This window comes from Saimiri boliviensis, chromosome 16, assembly GCF_048565385.1.
Source record: "Saimiri boliviensis isolate mSaiBol1 chromosome 16, mSaiBol1.pri, whole genome shotgun sequence".
NCBI lineage: Eukaryota > Metazoa > Chordata > Mammalia > Primates > Cebidae > Saimiri > Saimiri boliviensis.
Genome location: NC_133464.1, coordinates 65,221,894 through 65,238,571, shown reverse-complemented (window position 1 = coordinate 65,238,571; position 16,678 = coordinate 65,221,894). Strand labels below are relative to the sequence as shown.

The 16,678-nt window shown below is 40.1% G+C and overlaps 1 protein-coding gene across 1 annotated transcript in view; it reads right to left on the bottom strand.

The window, feature by feature from the left end:
• TSC22D1 (TSC22 domain family member 1) overlaps positions 1 to 16,678 on the bottom strand; it is a 146,452-nt gene that overhangs the window by 14,294 nt on the left and 115,480 nt on the right. The gene's annotated exons all lie outside the window — the stretch shown is intronic.

Sequence of the window (16,678 nt, the reverse complement as noted above, 5' to 3'; positions counted from 1 at the left end):
CAAAGATGGAAACAATAAACACTGGAGACTCCAAAAGTGGGGAGGGAGGGAAGCCAGGTCTGAAGGGCTACCTATCAGGTACCATGTTCACCACTTGGGCAGCAGGATCATTAGAACCCCAAAACTCAGCATCACATAACATGCCCATGTAACAAGCCTGTGCGTGTACCCTCTGCATTAAAAAACAACAGTATTACCATATACTAAAAAGGGAAACTTTGTCATATGTAAATTACATCTTAAAAATGGAAAAATAACTGCCCCTAAGTAGCAGACTGGGAAGAATGAAAAAAAAAAAGAAGAAACTGCTAAATTTTAAAGTTAATTCTATCTGATCTTTGTATTTTCATGTACCATTTTTTATTGCAGTAAAAAACACATAACAAAATTTACCATACTAACCATTTTTAAATGCACAGTTCAGTAGTGTTAAGCATATTGTTATTACTGTAAAACAGATCTTCAGAACTTTTTTATCTGCAGATCCGACGCTATCCATTAAATAACTTCCCATTTCTCCCTTCTCCTGCCCTTGGTACCTGCCACTGTAATTTCTGTTTTTATGAATTTGGCTACTTTAGCTACCTATTCTTTTTTAATTTTTTTAAAATAGAGACAGGGTCTTGCCATGTTGCCCAGGCTTATCTCGAGCTCCTGGGCTCAGGCAATCCTCTCACCTTGGTCTTCCAAAGTGTTGAGATTATAGGCATGAGCCACCACGCTCAGCCTACATGTAGTATTTTGACTTAAAGCATTTTAAACTAAAAGAAACAAGGGAATAAAAACTATTTTAAAAGATGCAAGGACTTAAATATATTCATTGAAGAGACCTAAAAATGCCTATTTTGTAACTAATTGTTCTATCATTACAAAAATTGCATTACTAGGCTTAAATTTTTTAACTATAAATTTGCTTTGTTCTTAGAACTGTTGTTTGTTGGTGATTAATCATTCCTAAATCCCATATTAGTGTTAAAAGATTTGTAAAAATTAAATACTTGCCTTAAGTGTAAGAATTTTAGAAGTTCTATCAAAATGTTAATAAATAGTCTTTTATTTATTTATATACACCTATATATAGCATATGCATTTACCCTCTGTAAATTATTTTTTCTGTATTTGTCTCTATCTAAACATAATTACTTTTAAATTGTTACAATTCAAGAAACAATTTCTAGTTTTCCCATAGCTGTCTTCACCTTATTTAACATAACTCCTAATTCCAAAAGAATATCCATAATGCTAAGAAGAAAAAGAAAGAAGAACCAATGCCTTTTTTTTTTTTTTTTTTTTTAGATGGTAAGGGAGACTTTATTTAAGAGGAGCTACTGCAATGGGAGAGAGATGGGGCTCAACTCCCCTCAGTGCCCTTAGGCAACAGGGCTCAAATGGTTAACATTCTTATTTTACTTTTTATCTTCATGAAAATAATAAGCTTTTCAAACCCAAATTTTTTCATAAATTACCACTTCTGCTTAATAGTGGTAGATTATGAAAATCTGGAGCCACAGACAAAAAAGGAATCACAGATTTAGAAGCCAAATGATATTCTATATAAAACATCTGAAGAAGTGAAAAGTTGTCCTGATTATGATTTTCTATTTCGAGAACCTCATGCAAGTGAGGTTCTTGCATGAAGTGAAAAATGAATATTATTTCTTTTTTGCTTTTGCACAGCTATGAAAAATAGATGCTTTGAGCTCTTTTTAAAAATAACTAGTTACTTTAAGCTAATTTTCCTGTTAAATTCCAGAAAAACAACGATAAGCGGTCCTGAAGGAAGAGCCGGTAGGAACTGGACTAATGGACTAGCCATTTTGTCACGCATCCAGAGCCACTTAGGGCCATTAGAGGCAGTCTCTCGGTGACCCAAAACAATGAGATGAAGCTCAATTACATAGTTGTATTTACAAAGGTAAAGATAAATGTAACGATATTACCAAAATACAGAACATCTAATGTGTAGTACAGGCCTAGGTGAGCACTAACATATTGGCAACATTGACTCTGTGTGCTGGGAACACAGCATGCTTTTAATAAATACCTCTGCTTCCGTCAAGGAACATATTTCTATATTATGGCCTCCATGGACAGCAGTTCTGTGACATAAATGGGGTCTGAGGAGTTCTTTAACCCTCTGATCTATTCAGAATTTTAAAGCAATATGGACCTTGAAAACCATTTAATTTCCTTATTCTGTAGGTCTAGAAATGGAGGCTCAAAGGCATTAGGTGCCTTGTCCAGGGTTTACCTAATCAACTGTTGGATGGAGCATAGAACCAAGTGCTCATTCAATATAGTGTGCCCTAGAAGTACAGACCAGAAATTCTAGATTTTGTGTGTGTGTGTGTGTGTGTGTGTGTGTGTGCACTCGCACTTGTGTATGAGATGTCAGAGCTGGAAGAGTAAAGGGACCATAAAGTGAAATGCCCTTCTGCTGATCTCAGTGGAGCCACAGTCCTTATCGAAAGCCACCCATTTTACAGATTAAGAAACCAGCTTGGGGACTGTGGAAACCAAAGCCAGGGACCCGTGCTGCATGTGAGTCAGGCAGCCTGGGTGCAGGGTTTCTGGGCCTAGGCTAGAGTGGACATGGTGAACTCTCGGTGAGAACGGGCTCTCCACAGCTTCCTTTCTGAGGCTGGGCAGGCTGACAGGGGCACTCAGATCAGTCCCAGTGCCAGTGAGGTCTACAGTTTGAGAAGGTGCTCTCCAGGCACTGGGACAAAGTCCCAGCAGAGGAGGGGGCTCACCACAGACACAGAGCCACACCTGCTGACAGACACAGTACTTAGTGAATGTGCCTAAGGAAGACTTTCAAATTGCGTTTTCATTAGCCCTGGCAGTTCCTTGCAAAGCCCTCAAGAGCTGCGAGAAGAGGAGTTACAGAAAGTCCAAGTGGATCCAAGGAAATGATGATTACTGGGGAAGAAGGCCGGCAGGCTGTGTTCCTGAGGCTTGTGGCCAGGAGTAGGAGAAATGGCTTTAGCAGCACATCACTTTAAGACTTCTGTGGTGTCTCAGTATACCCCAAGGATTTTTACTCCTAGGTCATGACCTTGAATCTCCTTCCACATCATCTCCTTAGTGTGATTCTGACATTGCCACATTCTCCTTTATCCACGAGTAAGGGCAAGAAGCCAATATAATGAAAATAATAAAGTGCTGAGTAGGGACAATGAGGTAAGAAATAAAAATGTAAAGTGATAATGAGGGTCACTTTTTAGCATTTAAATCTGCTGCCAACTACTGTAAAAGAAATGGTCAATATAATACATCTTAGCTAGAAAGATATAAACTAGAATTTTACAAATTTTCTATACATTAGCCTTTGAGGCATTTCTTTATTGATTTGCTCGCATTTATTTAACAATGAGCACACACGAAAGGCCAGGAACTTTAGGCTTGGCACCATAGTTATCAAGATGAGTAAGACACAATCCTTGCTTTTAGTGACTTGGGGGCAGTTGCAAGGGGCAAGGGAAGAAAGACATATGATATTTGGTATAATTTGAGTGTATATAAAAAATGATGGCTAACAGATAGCAGCCTGGGGGTGTTTCTGAGGGCAGAAGACTTATCCCCTGGGTGTTGAAAAACAAATAGGAGCTGCCCAGTTAGAGTACAGGGCACAAAGAGAATGAGAACACTCCATGAAAAAGTAAGGACCAGGCAAAAGCCGGGCTCGTGAAGCGGCATGCTGAGTTTGGACACCTCTCAGGAGTTGAGTGTGGCTAGGGAATAGGAAGTTGGTGTTTAGTAGTGGGTGATATAGAGGGAGGCGGTAAAAGGAAAAAAGGTTAAGACAGGCTGGAGCCTCAAGGGCCATATGATGGAGAATGGACTTTAGTCTGAGGGCAACGGGGGTCCACACACCGAGTTTAAAGCAGGCAAATGATGCAACGGGATCTGTGTTTTAACAATGTCACTCTGACCACAATGTACAAGACTACAGGAGGTGTAACTGCGGGTAAAAGTAAGGAAGTAATGAGAGCCAAAACCCAGGAGCAAAGGGGAGGCAGAGAGAAAAGTGGGATGAGGACATAGAACTGACAGAATTGGCTTGTGTGAGGTGAGGGAGGCGGGATGACTCACTGGTTTCTAGATTATGTGAATGGTGGAAGGTGATGCCATTAACCAGAATAACGCTGTAAGCTAAGGGGAGTCAACTGGTTCTGGGATATGACATTGATAGGACTTTCCAGGCAGTGGGAAATACGGTTTTGGAACTCAGGAGAGATCGGGCGTAAGAAAATACTGGGACGTTGTTATGCAGCAGTGAATCTCCTTGGGCGTGGATGAGATTACCTCAGGAATCCGTACAGGAAAGAGATAGTGGAGCTGGGGATTCAGAGGCATCGGGGCAGCCATTTGGCATGGCAAAGACACCTGAGTTTTCTGAGTCCAGCGGACACTGCAGAAGGTGGCTAGGCTTGAGGCATTTGCGAGAACCTGGAATGGGAAAGCAGCCTCTACCAGATAAGGAGACCAAGACAATGAAGGTGATTTAACTGTGGAGGGAGCAGGGAAATGAAGAGATCAGATCGGCTCTCCAAGCCAAGCACCCTACGGGGTTCTCCAAAGAGCCAGCAAATGTGTCCTTCGAGAAAGCCCATGTGGGATGGCAGCCTCACAGAATGTGCCAACGAACAGTCCATTAGACAAAGGTAGACAGACGGCAGCTGCAACCGGGACAGAAGCGGGACACCGCAGCAGTCGACACAGAGACTCTGTCCCTTGGTTCCTCCTTCCCACCTCTGTGCTATAGCACAGTGCTAGTGCCAAGAGGGAGGGACGCGTGTGAGAGCCAAAAGCAGCCTCCACTCCAAGGTGCCATAACCAGACTGGGTTCTTTTTTTCCTTTTCAGGGAAAGAGTGGGCAGAGAAGAGAGCTTTGATTCTGACATGAGAGTCAAATTTCAAAATGCAGAGAACTGAGTGTTTAAAAAATGGTAAGTGAATGTTTAAATGACCAAAATTAACTGGAAAGTGATGGAAATGGGATGACATGCTAGTAAGGAAGCCTGCTACCAGAGTGAAAGGGTGAGTCAACTGAGCACAATTAATAGCAGTTATTAGGAGAAATAAAAACAAATCAGGACATACATATTCTCCCCAATGAACAGAGACTTTAAGCAAATGGCTCTGGAGAGGATCCAGAAGAATACAGCATGAAGCCACCAGCTGAGGGTCAACTGTGAGATTAGGCTGTATTGTGGAAGAGGCTGAGGAGACCCCAGTGAGCTACAGGGGCCACAGGCCCTTACCTGTGGGGCCACCACATGCCCATGTCTATCACACCAATCACAAATACGACATCCGCTATGGCTGACCAAGGAAGGGCTGCCCATCAAGGACACCTCTGTCCTTTCCCACTCGTGCGGAAGCTCCCAGCTCCACATCAAGGCCTTGTTGAGCCAGGAAAGCAAGCAGGGGACAGACATAGATGGAAACAGACCAGGTCCTCCCATGTCAATTCCAAACAGCTAGAGAAACAAGCTTAGTCTAACTTGACAGAAGAGGAGAACGTTAAACAAAACATGATATAAAGCTACCAAATAATAGAACTAAGTCTTAAGAACCCAAATAAGGTTAAGTATCCAGAAGTAACAAGTCGTAGAACTAAAGTGAGACGTTGTAAAGCAACCCTACTGTACAGCAAAAAGGAGGGCAGAGTTGGTGGCAACTACTCGAAAAACACAACTGCTGTACACTCATACCCATTTAATCCTCACTACTCTGAGGCAGTAGGTACCATTCTTTTCTTCATTTTAAAGTTAAAAAGTCTACTTGACGTTTGCAGCCTCCTCTGTGCCTGCCCTGTCCGTGATGTGTGGGGTGATACCCCACAGTGGGCACTAGGGTGAGGGCAGTCATATTTGCCAGTTCCCCCAGAGCCTGAGCACAGGGCCCCAAACTACCACCATCCTCATGGCCTGGCTGAGCAACTTACTCATGGGAGGGGTGAGTATGTCTTACAAGCCACCTGACTGCACTCTAGGAGCGTCTTCTTCCCTTCCAACAGCCTGGTGATGCCCCCACAGTACCCGACGGCTGCTGAGTGACCAGGGGCCACCACCCATAGGCCATACCGGAGCTGGGAACAGCCAGGGACCCCAGCGAGAGTTGGGAAGAGATCAAACCTGCCTATGCAGAGTAAGAACACAATGAAGAGACTAAATCGAGGCATTATTCACTCTAGAAAGTTGGTAAGGTAAGTGCTTGGCTGAAACCAAACAGAATGCCATATCCTTGGTGCTTTTGACTTTAAAGGTTTTCCATCTTTTTACAAGATGAGAAGTTACATTTCACTTCCCCTGTTCCAATGAAACTCTTGTTTCCAAAATGCGAACAAGTTGGTTTTTCCTCTCATGTTTCACTAGGCTCTGAATCTACAGTCTCACAGGTTGAAAAAAAGATTTTGCAGTTAATTAGAATGTACATTTTCAGTAGTTAGTAACTACTCAGGTTTTTTTTTTTTTTTTTAAGCATTGATTTAAAAGAGGCAGGTAAAATTATCTTAGCAAACTGTAGTTTGCCTCCAAGACAGCAGTGTCTCCCTTTAACTTTCTCTTTTGAATATGTTTACGTGACCCAAATTGTTCTTTGTTAATACAACCTTAAGGATTTTGTTTTAATGCATACTGACAGCTCACTTTACTTAGTAGCCAGTCCTCAAGTGCCCAGCAGTGTAGATTCTGCTTAATATAACTTATTTTTTGCATAAACATATGCATGACTATTAGTGTACTGAAGTCAATTTTTTAAATGTACGAGTTACAAATACAGCAGTACAACCTACCAAACCTAACAAGGAACCACCAAAATTTTCAAATTAAGACTATCATTAGATTTCAGTTCTGCGTTTACTGTAAGTTGATCAAAACTAGAAGAAAATGACTAAAACTATTTAAATCTTTGTATGTATTTATTACTTGATACAATAAAGCTTATTTGCATTAACATATAAATCTCAGGGTGGTCAGACAACTTACCCAAGGAGACGTAATGTTTAATAAATGGCAGAGCCAAGATCCAAACTCAAGTCAGTTGGCTTTGGTACAGGGCATGCATGACTCAATAATCTAGCAGAACCAAAGATTGGGCTATTTCTAGACACTCGAGAAATATGCAATTCAAAACGGACACCTATCCTTAAAATAGTAAATGTTATTTCTAGTCATCATGGCTAGACACCTTCAGACAATTTATATCTAAAATATGCAGATGTATAAAATCTGTATCTGTATAAAATATACAGATTTAACACATTTGTGTTTCTAATTAAAAAATGCTCTTAATTGAAGATGCTTCACTTCTACCTAATGATTTTGCATTGGTTTGAAGGTATAATTAAAACATAAATGATTAATTTAGAGTGGTGTAGAGGGAATGGATTCCTTTTTCCATTACCCAAATTAAATGCTACATATATTTAAAAATTCAGTTGCATTATGTTGAATAAAACAAGATGTTTTGCAAAGGACATTAAAATGGTGTTAGCGACAAAGCATAAGTTCCATCACCTATTACTTAACCCAAGTTAGGATAATTCTGCACAAATACATAAAACTGAATACTTCAAATACATATTGTGAGTAAAAACAGAGTTAATTATAAAAAAAACCTTTGTCTTTAATAAATTAGACTGGGGGGAGGGGACAGCAGGGGAAGACCAGTTACGTTATACGAAGAGATTTTCGTTAAAGCCAAGTTTCTTACCTAATCAGGATAACTAAATTAAATTAGTGATTAACCTGTTTAAACACTGAAGTATACTTGGAACAGAAAGTATTTTTTTAAATGAAGTATTTAAATTACGTAAACATATGTAATGACAGATATGTAAGTTAGGAAGCATAATAGAACAAACACCCACAAACCCACCACTAAACTAAAAACCTTATCAACACCACTGAAATCTTTATGCTCCTCCTCATCCTCTACCCACACACTAGGGGCAATTCTTCTCTAGCTTGTAATCATTCCCATTTACTTTGTTAACATGCTTATTGGCTTCCTTCCTCCACTAAAACATACTAGAAAAAGGCAGAAGTTTTGTTTTTCCATTTTATCTACTAATGTGTCCCATGTAGAAAGTATCCAACAATAAATTATTGTAATGAGAATAACAGAAAATACTTAATTAGACTTATGTCAATCCCTATTCTACATGTTATGTATATTAGCTCATTTAACCCTTTCAATAACCACCTCATCTAGGTACCATTAGTATTCCCATTTTTATAGAGGAGGAAACCAAGGCACGAAGGAGGTATGTGACTTGATAAGGTCATATTCATCACCACTATGAAAGGCAAAAAATATTTCTGCACTTCTAACATAACAGATGCCATCATGTTTTAGTAATTTTCAGTCCCTTGTAGGACTGGTTATCACTGGAAATTGTTTTTTAAAAGTAATGAAAATTCAACAAATATATATTGAACATCCATTTTGTGTCAGGCACTGTTCTAAGCACTGGGGATTCAGTATGAAGAAAATGGACAACAGTCTCTGTCTTCCTGAAACTTATATTCAAGTGGGGTTGAAAAGGTAAACAAGACAAATAAGTACATATATAGTATGTGAGATAAGTACAAGTACCCAGGAGACAAATTAAACAATAGAAGCAGCGATATAAAAGATCAGAGAGGATAAAATTTTAGCTAGCCTTCAAGGAATGACTCCCTGAGAAACTGAGTTTTGAGTAAAGACCTGAAAGAGACAATGGGATTAGTCATGCAAGAATTTTTCCAGCAGAGAGAACAGCAAGAGGAAATGCTGTATTCAAGAGTCCCAACAAAGTCAAGACAGCATGATGCATCATAGGACCGTGCAGCAACCAACATATGACACAAGAGATCTTTCTCACTTTTTCTATCTTGATATTCTGAAAGACTCCTCTTTTCTTTAGAGAAGCATGCTTACTGAGACCATCATCACGGTACACAGCACATTCAAGAAACACTATTCTGCATTTAATAGCAATATGTATAACATGTCACTTTATATTCTAAACTAGTTTCTTCAAGGATTATTTTGGGATGTTTTTCAGCTTTCAACAAAAACTTTTCCTGTCTGGAAGTACAAATGAGTCAAGTCCTTCTGTAGAATCATTTGCTTACAAAATTTAAGCACTAGATATGCAGTGATAGCTCTCTTCTGAGTCTTGCTTTGGATAGTTTCAAGATGCCATGAGAATTAATCTCATAGGGAATTTATTACAGAGCCATTTAAAGCTACTTCTCTGACTAAATATCACGGACTGAACACACCTGTTTATCTATATTTCTACCTACACACCACTGAAGAGATGAGAATCCAGCTTTAAACACATAAGGGTAGAGTAAATATAAGAGAGATGTCCATTGCAATAGTTTTTCAAAGCTGGAAAAAAGATGGTAATTCATCAAGTTGAAACCTAAGCAAGCCGTAAATGAAGTCCAGAGACCATTGATATGTAGTGAAGGATTCAGTACTCAAAAAGTGCAAGGTGCAAACATAAGAGTCTGTATCAGACAGACTCAATCTTACTCAACGAGGTAACTGAGCAGTGGCTAACGATTCTCCAGTATAATCAACACCTAGTTAAAAGGAACCTGGAGGAAACAGAGACAGTGTAGGGAGTTAAAGAAACTTGTAAAATCCTGAAAGATTACACGGACAAAATAAGAGGAGGAGGAGGAGGGCAACAACATTCTGAAAGAACACCAGAAAGAGCTCTTGGGAAAATGTGCTAGAATAAATACAAGTAAAGTGGAAGAAATAGCTCAGAAACCGGAACAAAATGCCAAAAGGTTAATGCAGGAAATAATAAAAAAACTTCTACAGATCAGGAATTTTTAAATTAACAGAGCCTATCAAGTACAATCTGTTCTGTTATAAACCTTGTTTGGAAAACACCAGTTTGTTCCAACACGATTTATACGTAAGAGAACAATTTGAACATAATGTACATTTCACATACGCTTATGTGGGATTTTGTCAGTGAGAAACATCAGGTGAACGCAGGAAACTGCACCCAGCTGAACCAAAACTGCACCTAGCAAAATGCAAACATGCACACATCTCAAGCATGTAACACCCACCTCAGTTCAGCACATTTGTTGTTCTGCAAAATTCTGTTTTGCTATTCTTTTGCAAAGGATAACTTTTCTATATAAAAACACTCATTCAACGTCTCAAATATGTATAATCACACTGGTTCAAAAACATCAAGCAGCATGCATAAAAGAAAAGCTTTTAAATACTAAGGAGAAGCCAGAAATGAGGCATTTTGAAAGAAATGAGAGAATACGTGATGAGAACATATATCTCCCAAGCAACAGAAATGAAATTCATGTTGTGGGCCTTCACAATGTATGGAAATAAGAGAAACTCCTATTGCTAGAGCAATTGCAAGTGTGGCAAAGTCAGAAAGAGCAACCCCTAAAGAAACAGAAGAAAAAGAAAGCTGTTGAATATATGTACTGAAAAGCAAATAGCCAAAAAAAGGGAATAATCTTTCTCAGAATCAAAGAGAAAGCACTATTTATATAGAAATACCTTAAATGGAAATTGCTAAATCCTACAGAATTTGCTCCTTTTGTGCTAGTAATAGCTGGTTTAGTAGCTTCAAAATCTCTATAATTTCCAAAGCCTTCAGTTATAGGGTGAAACAGAGAGCCCAGCTATGAAAACTGCCAAAAGAATTTCCAGCAGTGATATAGAAGTTAATTGAAGAAGGTGGCTATATAACAGATCAACTTTTCAATTCTGATGAAATAGTTATCTATTACATATACATCAGATCTGTTAACTGACACTGCTTCATATTCTTGGACAGACTCAAGTTTCCAGGGGTTTCAAAGTCCGCTCACACCAAGTAGAACAAGTTCTAGGATCTACTTTCACTTTTGAAACACATCGGTGAAGTCTTTGAAGCCTTTCCAGTCACTATATTCTATCAAATCTGATCCTCCTAATTTCTCATTATGATTCTATCCACAAAAATTCTCAATGTTCTCTTACAGTATGACCCTTTCCCTTTTTAATTCCTATCATTTCCAAACAACCTTTGAAAGCATCTATGATGTCATTTTAGCCATTTAAGTCCATAAATGCAATTATAAAACATCTTGATCAGTACTGACTTTTTGGTGTAGCTTTTTAAAGAGTCAGATTTTGAACACCAGATCCTCATTCAAATTTACAAAAATCATTTCTTCATAGTAAAATGGAACTGACAATACATATTTCAAAATGATGGCAGGAGCAGCCCATCTAGAGCAGGCACTGCAAAGACACCGGCTGCAGTAAGGGAGGCGCAACTGGGGTTGCAGGCTCCACAGAGCCAGCAAGGACCAGTAACAGGTGGGAGACCTGTCCCCTACCAAGCTCGCAGGGCAGAAGCCTGCACTCCCACGTACAGCTGCAGCCACCCAGCTGCAGCTCAGGACCTGGGCATCCCTGTGCTCTTGGGGGCCCACAAAGCCCCCCTCCCCCACAGGCTTGGAAGGGCCTGCTCCCAGTCTCTGGTCTCTCCTCATTCCCAGCGCCCACTCTGATTTCATGGCAAAGTTATGGCCAAGGCTGGGTGCCGCCTGGCCAGGTATGTGTGTGCTCGGGGCGGCAGGTGACATGCCAGCCTGCCCTACTCTGCCTCAGCCCCCTCTGGACTTTGGGCACCAATAAGTGCAGGAAGGAGGCTGGGGTAGGGCTGAGGGCAGCTCCGTGCAACCCTGCAGGCGCCCCTCTGCAAAAACCGCCTGGGCGCTGTGGATGGCGTGTTGATGGCGGGAGGCAGACAGGTTCTTGGACGGAAAGTGGAGGATCCCTGGAAAAACCCCACCTTCAAGTGGTGAATGGCCTAAAGCCTGGGGGCTGGGCTGCCAGGTCTGGGAGTGAGAACTTATAGTGCTTTTTCTAGGCCCACCCATGGCTGTCCATGGACCAAACAGCACATACTTCCTCCCTTCTGAACCCACAAAAAAAAAAACCCAGGACTCAGCCAGACTCACACAGATGTGGGGACTACCAGCTGCAGGAAGGAGCTGCCTACCAAAGGTCTGCTCGACTTGTAGGGAATAAGCTGCCTACGGCAGGGAGCTACCCACTGTGGTTTTCCTCTGCTGAGAGCTGGACACTTGCCAGGACAACCTGCCTGTGGAAGGGAGCTACCTACTGCGGATATGCTCTCTGCCGACAGCCGGACACTCATTGGGAGACCTGCTGCAGAAAGGAGCCACCCACTTCGGGGCTCCTGAGAGCTGTTCTGTCACTCAGTGAAGCTCCTCTCAACCTTGCTCACCCTCCAGTTGTCCACAGACCTCATTCTTCCTGGACATAAGGCCTCAGGACCTGCTGAATGGCAGGACTGAAAGAGTTGTAACAGAAGCAGGGCTTGCCACATTGCAGGCAAAGAGAAAGAGAGAAGAGCTGCAGCCCTTCAGGGAGCCCAGACCTAGAGGCTCCCCAAGCCAGGGTTGTGACACCCTCTTTGGGACTCTGTGGTTCCTGCAGTCTCCAAGCTTCCAGGTGCCACTGCATTCCCCGGTGCCCAAAGTGGAAGAAACTTACAAGATGCCTGGTCCAGCTGCAGCCTTACACAGAGCTGGCACCTGGAGCTGCCTACCCTGCCGCAGCCAACCACAGTGGTGAGACCCACCCCCCGCTCCCCTCTCACTTCACATGCCCCTTGCCACTCACCCCTGCCTAGCTCACCCTTGGCAGGCATAGGATCCAGGACTGTAGTGCAAGCTGAGAGTAGCCTGCCAGGCCACGTGGGTGGAATAAGCCCAGAGGGACTGAGCAAAACTCCAGCAAAGGCACCACCGGCCACAGAGGTTTCTGGCTGGAAAAACCACACCCCAAGGATCCTGTGACAGTAATACTGTTATGACATTTAAAAGAGATAATACAAGAAAAGAACCTGGTGCTTTCCACAGTAATTAAGGTGAGCATTCAGGTGAAGACCTTGTGTTCTGAACTACTCAGTTTTAGCCATAATTGGGGTTAAGCAGAAGAGAGCCTCACATTTCTCAAATTACTTCTTACACAAGTAGAAAGTTGCTTGAGAATGGCCTAATATAAAAAGTATTATAGATTACTTCCAAAAGAAGTTTTTTTCAAATATGAAAACCACCTTTATACAACTTGATGCCCTTTTCCCTGACAAAATAATTATCTAGAGAAGCAATTTATAAGTGACTTCATTGCTTTTGATAAAAAGACAACTCATTTTGCCTTAATCCCTATGACATGATGAATTAGTTCAGAGAGTAATTCCTAATATTTCTACTTTATGTCTTTAAAGAGAAACACCTTTCACTTCCTCACCCATTTATTTGATGTCCTACACTGTGTTAGAGTCTTTGCAGCCCGCTTCACAGAGACTGCCCTCTTAGACTGTCCTCGAGGAGAGTTACGGAGGGAGGCCCCGCCCACTTTAGTCCTGGCTTCCCTTGATCTTGGCACATCTGTTGCTCTAGCAGGAAATGAAGCAACCTTCTCCCCAGAACAAGGAAGGGAAAATGGTCTTTCTTTCCCACCCCAGCTCCTTTCCACAAATACTTAATTCGGAAATATTTTGTGCCTGGCATTGTACTAGTTACTGGGCTTCTTTTGAAGAGTGAAGAAGCCCTCCTTCTAAAAAGCTCTCACACCAGAAAATGCTAGTAGAAATGCGTAAACAATGGTTTCTCTTAGCGGCAGGAATGATAGATTATCATCTAGTTTTATCACAGACCACTAGAATAGAAATGTTTTCAGATAAAAGCTGCTTTCTTGCTATAAGAAAAAAGGGAATGCAAAATACTTTTAAACCAGATTTAACTAGGAGAATGGAATGTTTATTGGACAGTTAAATTCTAGGTAATATAATAAACGTGGCACATATTATCTTGCTTAATATTCAGCTCACATCTATTATCATTGCATATACCAATTAGTAGTTAACTCAGACTAGGCAAAATTAATTTGTTCACTCTCATACTGCTAGTAAGTATAATAGCTGACCTGGAATATGAACTCAGGTTTTCCTGACTCAAAAATCTAACTTCTTTCCATACACTTAAATATTTCTTTAGTGCCTACCTGTGGTAAGCATTGTGATTGGCCCATAGTCCAGAAGCGGTGGTAGATTTGTAAGCAATAATTATAGAGCAAAGTAGTAAATGTGATATTTTAAGCATGGCAGGTATCAGGAAAGCATAAGAGGAGGTAACTGAGTAAAGTACTCGGCGGCGAGTAGGCAGAAAAGGTTTCAACAAGGAATTTTCTCCTAAATTAAGTCTTCAGGAATAATTTTTAAATCATTAATTAGACTAGAGGATAAACAAACTAAGGAAAAAGCAGAAAATGTCCAAAACAGAAGCAGAAAGTCGAAGCATCATTATGGAAGGTGCCCAAATAGTAGGGTTATCTGAAATAGTGACAGAATGGTGGGAAATGAAGGCAGACAAATATTCATTCAGAGATCTTCTAATCCCCCCAAAACACTGCTAAGGAATCTGAAATTCGCCCCACAGCACATGAGCCCCAGCCAATCAGAACAGATACGATTGTAAACAGCCAGATCAACTTAACTGGTGCAAACCAGCAAAATATCAACCCTACCTCTAAGAACTGGGAGCAACCAGTGGCAGGTTTACTGCAGAAGAGTAGCCTGACCAGCTCTATGTTTTAGGAAGGCAATTTAAAAATATATAGCATTAAGATATAGTACGAAGTATGAACAGAAGGAAAACAAAAGCAGAGACCAGGAGTAAATTCTGTTAAAGGGTCTCTACTGGAGGGAGAGGAGACAGAAATGATTTTAAGAGAGGCCAGGTAAGGAAAATGTAATCATCATTTCAAATGAGTCTATTACAGTAACAAATAAGACTATGTACTATACAGAAACCATTATACAATAAGAACAATTCAGACTGGTGACTCTGAGATTACCCCCACAAATATATATGAATGTTATTTCAGCAGAGTAACAAGAAAACTGACTATCATTTAACTAAGCACCTTGTTTTGTTCAAGTTACATAACATCAAACATCTATTTTACAAACATTTTCAGAAAGGTACTACGCCATAGAAAATATGGTTCTATAAACTCAACATCACAATGGCTTCATTTAATCTCTTTTATGGAAAAAGAAAGCGCGTTTGTTCAACAAAAGAATAAGTAATAATCTATTTCTAATAAGCCTCTGAGTCCTACTTTGTGATCATTTTATTATAGCAAATGTTCAAGCTACATATTCTGGCCCACACTACTTTCAGTTATGTGGATCATTACTCCAGTAAATCATTTACAAGCCTGCAAATGGCAATGTGCACAATTACAGCACAAAAATCTAAATAAAAACAAATCTCACACAATATCAAGATAAAAAAATAGAATTTAAAAGTCCACATTATGAGATACAAGATAGTAGAGGCTCCCCTACTTAGAGTGTTTGTCTGGGTGCTTTAAGTGCTTGATATAGTCTCTATTTCCAAATCAATAAGAGAATATAAAAAATTCAGAAAGACACTCAAAAGAACACAAAATAAGTTATAAAACCAGGCAACAAGAGAATAAGGAACAGAAAGAATCAAGCATGGTATGTCTCAGATCCATTAGAATGATTAATGTGTTTGGAATTTTTTAAAACTCTGTTTACTTATTTGTGAAAAGTAAAGAGTTACAAGCTAATTATAATTACAAATTATAATGATAAAGATTTTAGATGCATATTGCACTTACAAAGAGCTTGAGAAACTTAAAAAAGTTTAAATCCTGCCAGTCATCAGTGAAAGAGATCACTTAATATTTTCTTTCTTTCCCCACTAATCTTAGTTCTTTTTTTAAAATTTTTTTCTTATTACACAAAAATCTTAGTTCTAAAGTTAAAACTAAAGCTTAATCATACAAAAAAATATTGCCTTTGAGCTTCTCATGTGTTTGATCAAAGGGGTCAGTTTTACTTGACAATATAACAAAAACAGATGTCACCATATCTGTATAAGCATAGAGAAAAAAAGTAATAAATAGATATAAAAGCTACATGGGACTTCCTAAAATTACAGATTTTCGGCAAACAGTCCATGGAAATTTCTTTTAAGTGTCATAATAACCTAACATCTATACATCCAATTCAACTTATTTGACAAATCCACAAGCTTCTCACATCTGTATTACTCTTCAATCTATCCAGAATTACAGAAATAGCAGTTCCAACTAAACTGCAGTTTCGTTACTGGCTGCACTCTTGACTTTGGATTAGAAGTTAAGGTGGCTAAACAACTTATATGTTAAACACGAAACAAAAAGAAAAAAAAAAAAAACACTAAACACTTAAACTCAAAGGTGGATCAATGCAAATAAAATCAGATTTACTACTGAATTTCATTAGGAGGTTTGCATAAAGGTAATAGTTCTCTCTTTGAAAATAACCTTTTAAACAAACCTCTAACTCAGGCGTCCCCAAACTACGGCCCGGGCCGCGTGCGGCCCCCTGAGGCCATTTATCCGCTCCCCGCTGCACTTCAGGAAGGGGCACCTCTTTCATTGGTGGTCAGTGAGAGGAGCACAGTATGTGGCGGACCTCCAACAGTCTGAGGGACAGTGAACTGGCCCCCTGTGTAAAAAGTTTGGGGACACCTGCTCTAACTCCTTAAATGGGTGGCATTTGATTAAAAGATTTCATGAAAAAAATTGT